The sequence below is a fragment of the Corvus cornix genome, chromosome 3 (assembly GCF_000738735.6).
Source record: "Corvus cornix cornix isolate S_Up_H32 chromosome 3, ASM73873v5, whole genome shotgun sequence".
NCBI lineage: Eukaryota > Metazoa > Chordata > Aves > Passeriformes > Corvidae > Corvus > Corvus cornix.
The window spans coordinates 31,367,126-31,373,788 of NC_047056.1; the positions used below are offsets into that span (position 1 = coordinate 31,367,126).

Genomic DNA, 6,663 nt, shown 5'->3' on the forward strand with positions numbered 1-6,663 from the left:
TTCTCTGAGCACCAGAGTGGCTTCTGAATGCCTGATCTGCTTTTCACAACTCTCAGTGCTGTCTGGTGTCTGCACTGTGGATGGCTTTGTGTCTGCAAGAAGGCGCTGGAGCACCAGGACAGTGCGTATGAGAGGAGAGTAGTGGCTCAGCCCCAAGTGTTCCCCTCTAGCTTTCCTGCCTGTCTGGTTGTTAGGAAGTAGAAGGGAACTCAGTCATTAATAACCCTTGCAGTTTTTTGGCCTCCGTGCTGAGCCTGTCCATGAGAGACCAATTATAATTGTGCTGCGGCCAGAAACTTCAGCTAAATGGCCAACATTCTGGGATTCTAAGAAATTCTGTGGAAGAATTCCTTTGTGGAGAGAGAGAGGATGAGAAAAAAGAGGATTTTCTTGGACACATGGTAGTCTGTGAGCAGGGCCAGGATTTCATACAAAGCAGCTCGCTGCGGCTGGCGCCCTGTGCAGAGAGCCAGCATGTCACTTCAGACCTAATGGGACCAGCTTTCCCCACTGGGGATGATTTTCACCCTCCAGCCATCTCCATAGGACTCCACTGCTGCCCTGCTCTTTCCACCACGCACAGCTAGGGAGTGGATCCCTTGGGAGAAGAAGGGAAGAGCCTGGACTGATGCCAAGACCCTAGACAGGGCAGCTCCTTGCCTTCTTTATGTTGCCTGAGTCATTGGGTCCCCAGGAGAGGGGAATCCTGTCCCAGGCAAATCTGCACGGCATGTTTGTACCCATTAAACCCATAACAGAAATTACTGTATGTCATGAATGCATAGGTGTTCTCAGTACTCCAAGATCTAAAATCTGCATTTCCAAAGAAAATATGCTGACTAAAATGATTATAAAATATATTAAAATAATGTAAAGAAGAAAAAAAAAGTAAATCTCTTCATCAAGGGGTTTATCCCTGAGCACATGACAGGTTTGGAGCACAATCCAGGGAGGGAGTGTGTGAAAAAGGCTTTATGACAGCTGAAGGTTTTAAGTGTGTAACTGTTTTCCAGGAGTTAATCCCAGGTCGAGGAGCACTTTGCAGATGCACATTAGGAGTTTGACTTCATTCAGGTCTCTATGCAGAAGGGGAGAAGTCTCCTGCCACAGTGCATGTCACACTTCTTTTTGCTGTGGAGTGATAGGTCAGGAGAAAATGTCCTGCATATGTAGTGAATTGGGGAAGGGGTAGCGGTGTGTTCTGTTCTCTGCCAACATTTCCTTACCCAGCAGTTGCATATATAAATGTGGGGAGTTTGGCAGGTGTTAAAACTTCTTTTTTCTTATCTGTGGTGGGACACTGAACAGGCTCCCTAGGGAAGTGGTCACAGCACCAGCCTGACAGAGTTCAAGAAGAGTTTGGACAATGCTCTCAGGCACTTGGTGTGACTCTTGGGATGTCCTGTGTAGGGCCAGGAGTTGGACTTCAATGATCCTTGTGAGTATGTTCCAGTGCAGCATATCCTGTCATTCTGTGATTCTGTGTGATTCAGTGATGTATATGCATACCATCAAAAGCTGGGAATGGCCAGAAGGCACACATCTGGGCTGGTGCTGGCCATGTGAGTTTAGGATTGCAGTAATGACAGGAAAGGGCTGAACCTCGTGCCATAAACCCTCCTGGGAAAGTGTGTGTGGAGACGTGTCAGCTTTGGCCATTCTCTGAGGGAGCCACAACTACCCCTTGTCAGTTTTGACAAGGTACTTTTGACTCCTTGTCAGGAGATTAAGAATAGGAACCTACTAAGTGGTCCCAAAACGTCAGTGTTATTCCAGGCACAGGAGTAGTTGGAAAAGAAATGTTGTTTTCCCTGTTGTTAGAAATGTCTCCTGTGCTAGCCATGCACCAGTCACAGGACTAAAAGGTGAGGAGTGACCATTTTAAGGCCGGTGGGACCAGGAAAAAATTAAAAGGCAAAGTGTAAAATAAAAGGCATATGGCTTCAAACATGCTCAGGACTCACTGAGAGACCTGCACCCTACCCTGAGACAAGAGTTTTTGAGAATCTGGCCATTTTGTCCACAGGTCATTACTAATAACATTTCCTGGGTCAGCCGGTGTGTTACTGAACTATAGGAGTAGATCCTAGACAGGGAATCTCACCTCTGTAGTAGTTCTATTCAAATAGTAGTACTGTTAAAAAATGCTGTGTTGTTGGCTCTGGAGCAAGACACTTCTTTGTAAAAGCAGTTTGGAAAGCTGATGTTTGTCACAGTCCGCTCCCCCTCCTGCTTGCCTCGGCTTTTGTCCTTCACTGTCTATATCTGAGAGACACCTTTTAGTGCCTATTGTTATGTGGGTTCCTATTCACTGAGAATGTGGAGGAAGACACCAAACCCTATGAACTCCTGTCAGATGGAGAAAATAGCCATTCAAAACTCTTCATACCCTATTACAATATGTGGCACTAATGAGAAAAGACTGGATTTCTGGAGCGACATCTGCTGATACTGGAAATGGGTGTTGAGAGACACTCTAGAAGGTTTATCAAAGCTGATTCTTCTCGCTCTCCCTGAATGCTGCTTTGCTTAGTGTGAGTAGGCATTGGTATCCTTCCCCGCCTCTCCTTCATTCTCTGCCTCAGGCATTTGTACCTAGATAAATCTAATCTCTACAAGCTTCAGGCTCTTGGCCACAGTCCATGCTGGTGTCCTCTCCTCTGTGATGATGGCCTGGATTATTTGTGGTTGGCCACAGTGGAGCTGTGCTATCCAAGCCCCAGAGCACAGTACCAAAATCACATAGTCATGGCAACCCTGAGAACACAACTCAAACCCTAATCCCATTATAACGGCTCAATGTACTTTGCTCAAACTTTTAATAAGGTAACATGTACCTGAATAACTAGATTTCCTCCTCATGATCATGATCCTGCTCTTGGAGATGACTGGAGAACTATGATAACATAATCTGATTTGAATGACCTCTGCAGGCACCACCTGGCAGCTATTGATATCAAGTTAGGAGAATGAAGATGAATGGTCCAGAGGAATATTCAATTACACTGTTTCCTTCCCAAAGGTAATAGCCTGATGAGTAACAAAGTTACTTTCCCCTTTTTCCGCTGTCACCATCTCTGTTTCCAGGGATTTTTATTCAGTTACTTTCATTTTTCTATTCAGCACCTGTCTAGAGATGGATGGGCACTCCCTCTGTTTCTGGAAGCCACTGCTGCTGAATCAGAATCAGCTGGTTGCGTTGGAATACAGAGGTAATACCCAGAGGGAAACCTGTGCTCTGCAGAGCCTGACTTCTCAAGACCCTGTGAGCAAGAGTGTCAAGAGACAAGCTCTCAACAGTCTGCCTTGTTCTGGATGTGCAACTGCTCCCCACCCCTAGCAAAGAGCTTCAGCACAGAGATAAGGGAAGAACTTTCTCCTGATAAGCAACATTTCTCATTCCACCCTCTGTAACTAAGCACATGCTCAGCTTGACTAGGACTTCCCTTGTGGTCCTGAAGCTTCACCTCTGCACTCCTGAATTGTCTTTATCCATCAGCATCCCAAGGGCGTTGCTGTGGTACTTACAATCCGCCTCTGCTTTAGGCACAGGAGCATTTTCTTTCTCCATGTCATGATGCAGGAGTGCACAGCTTTGGGAAGTGACAAGTAGTAGGTTTCTTCATGGTCTTTTAAGCATTTGGTAGATATTTTGATGGCTTTCTACTACTTAGCGTGGAATATTTGCATCCCCTATGATACATGAGAGAATTCACTAACAAATGATGACTCACTACCCAAAATCTTTCACTGAATCTCAGTCTTTTCTCCAGAAGTTTATTCTATTCTATTCCCAGCATGTGAGATGTGGTGTTTCTTGCTCCTGTAAATGTTCTAGTGAACCATTATTTTCATTAGCATTAGACAAACAGGGTTTTGAACACCACTATTACTCTCCTTTACCAGTCTCACCCCACTTTTATTTTTCCTTTTCACTGGCTTCTAAGCAAGCACTTTAAAATGTGTCTTTCCTAGACAAATGCGTTACGGAAGGAGTCTGGTCTCCATACCTGCCAGCAGTAGTAATCCAGCTCTCAGCGCTAAAGATAAGACAAGTAAACTGAAAATTTGAGTGAACCTACTCCAAGAGCTCAGGGAAAAGAATGAAAAAACTTCCAATTATTTCCATAGCGGGGTAGCAAGCTTCTACTTGGATACAGAACAAAATAAAAAATCACTCTGTAGCAGGAGGGACTCAAATACATATATTGAAATAATACAAGCAGAGAAGAACAGTATACTGGGAGAGAGAAGTGGTCAAAGAAGGGAGAAAGAAGTTGTCTTTAGTGGACAATATTCTGAGAGTTGGGGTCATTTAAAACCGTATGAGCCCACAGACCACAAGCCAGACTGGGGGAACTATCTATCTTTTGACTTACTGGAATGTGATGATAGAATGAAATATAAACAATTTAGCCATCATCAAGACAGTCTTCTTGGTTCCATCAAAATCTCACCTAGGGCCACACACTTTGCTTCCTAAATTGTGACCATACTCAGCAGACACTGGAGTTATTATTGGACATTTTCTTAGAAACCAAGTCGAGAAGATCAAAAGTGCTTTTCTTTGCTGGGCACAAGCATATATGAAGAGAGACAGCCCCTGGATTTGGGAATCTGTAAAGATACAGGTGGGAGACAGGAAGTGCAATTCTTCTATTGCTGCAGAAGTCCAGGCATGGAGGAGAACATGCATGCAATCAAAGACCATTAATGGCAAAGCTCAGAGCTGGAGTCAAGTATGGTACTCTCCATTACTGTTGCTTATACCATAAGTTCTTCTTGCCTCTTTGAAGTTTCCTGATAGAACCTAACTCTTCTGTAGGCACACCCCAAAGGTGGTGATAGTTATTGTTTATAGACTTAATTTTCTATATCTAATTCTGGCCCTAGTGAAAAGCAGTATAAATTCTGAGACATCACCTCGACAGATATAGAAGTTTGGTGCTCACATCTCACCCTGTGCATAGATTTCTAGACAGCACAGCACACAGATGATAAAATCAGTGCCAGCAGATGTAAGGAAAACTCCATTGATACTCTGGTCCTTGCTCCGGGATTGCCCACATGCCAAACTTTAAGTAGCTTGGGCATTGTGGAGAAATTGCCCCAAGGCCGTTTCTCATTATCTGTCTCCTCAGAAGGAGAGTGGTCATTAGGCAATGCCAACGAAGGTTTTAGCCTTGATCAGGCACTGAGGAAGGAGACTTTCTCTGGTCACAGCCACAGTGGGTCAGCCCACCTCACTGGCTGCTTATGAAAGCCACTGTCAGAATTACAGATGGAAAATGCATGACAAGATCTGACTGTTACAGCCACAAGGACCACAGTGGCTGATCTCGTCACATCACTTGCAAAACCCAACACACAGAGCTATGCCTGGCCAGCTGTCAGTCCAGATGTTTTGTTCTTCCCCAGTACTTATCAAACCCAGCACATTCTGGTAAACTAGACCACGTACTTTAGCAATTATCCCACACTGGATGTAAAGAGTCCAAGTGATGACAAATTCACCGTTTTTCTCAGGAAATGATTTCAGTTATTTCTTTCCTGAAATCTTAAAAAACCCCCCACCCCTGCATCTTACTTTCAGCTTGAATTTTATGAGTTCCATTTTCTGGGTTGGACTTTATTAGGGTTTTGTCTGTGGGGTAATAGACCTTCCTGCTCTTGGGTGCATTTTTCTTTAGTAGAACATTAAAATACCATAGTGTCCCTTAGTTTCTTCTGATAAATTATATGGGATCCTGAAGAATTTATTATCTTAGATAGTATCTTAGAGATTGTATGCAATTTCTGCAGCTCATTTCTAAACCTTTCCAAGTCATTCTGCTTCCCTTTTGTAATGTGGGTAAATGTTTTGTCAATGTCATCCCAGTGGGAAATGTTCTTTCTGCTACTCCATATCTCCTTAATTATCTTCCAGGAGGAATAAGTTAGGCTTTTTTGCTCTGCCAAGAGCCAGCTTCCAGTGAATTATCTGCGTTACCCTCCAGAGCTCCTCAAAGTCACTGCTTTCCAGTATGCAACCTCATAAACACATAAAGCTTGTCTATATGGACTACTCCCTGCAATATTCATCTAGGACAGAAGTTATGACACACATCACCTGATTGCTGACTGATTATGAACAGCAGGAATCACTTTGTATCACTGATCTGCTCTTACTGCCGCTTTGCTTTTCCAGTTTTCTACTCAGAAACTCCCCAGCATGGGGAGCATTGAAATGCTGTCCTAGCATTCTGCTGTCTTCCAGGATAGGGAATAACTCATATTCCAGTCCACTTCCTTTCCCTGCCTCACTCACATTCACCTGACACTGTTATTTTTTTGCTATGTTTGTGCCAACCAGGTTTTAATAAATTTTCTTCCTTTATTTTTTCCCCAGTCTCTAGTATTCTGGTCAGTGTGACAGCTTTGGGAAATCTGCATCATTATTTCATAATCTGCACTATTATTTCTTTATTTATACGAGGCAGTGACTACAGACTCCAGAGCAGCTTGTGCCTAAGCATGTAGCAAGACTGTTCGTAACACTGCACCATCGTAATATGAGAATCTAGGAAGAAGATATGCAGACTCTAGGAGAAAGGATTTCACAACAGATTTTTTTTGCAGATGGGGCACAGTGACATGGAGAAGTTCAGAATAAGGATGTATGTG

The 6,663-nt window shown here is 43.7% G+C and overlaps 1 long non-coding RNA gene across 1 annotated transcript in view; it reads left to right on the forward strand.

Annotated features, from left to right (window-relative positions):
* The window catches only part of LOC109950934, a 40,884-nt gene extending 34,497 nt beyond the window's left edge, over window positions 1-6,387 (forward strand). Inside the window, exons 5-6 of the long non-coding RNA XR_002273269.2 lie at window positions 2,934-3,022; window positions 3,124-6,387. This is a non-coding gene — a long non-coding RNA (uncharacterized LOC109950934). The remainder of the gene's footprint in view (window positions 1-2,933; window positions 3,023-3,123) is intronic.
* Window positions 6,388-6,663: the final 276 nt, after the last annotated feature.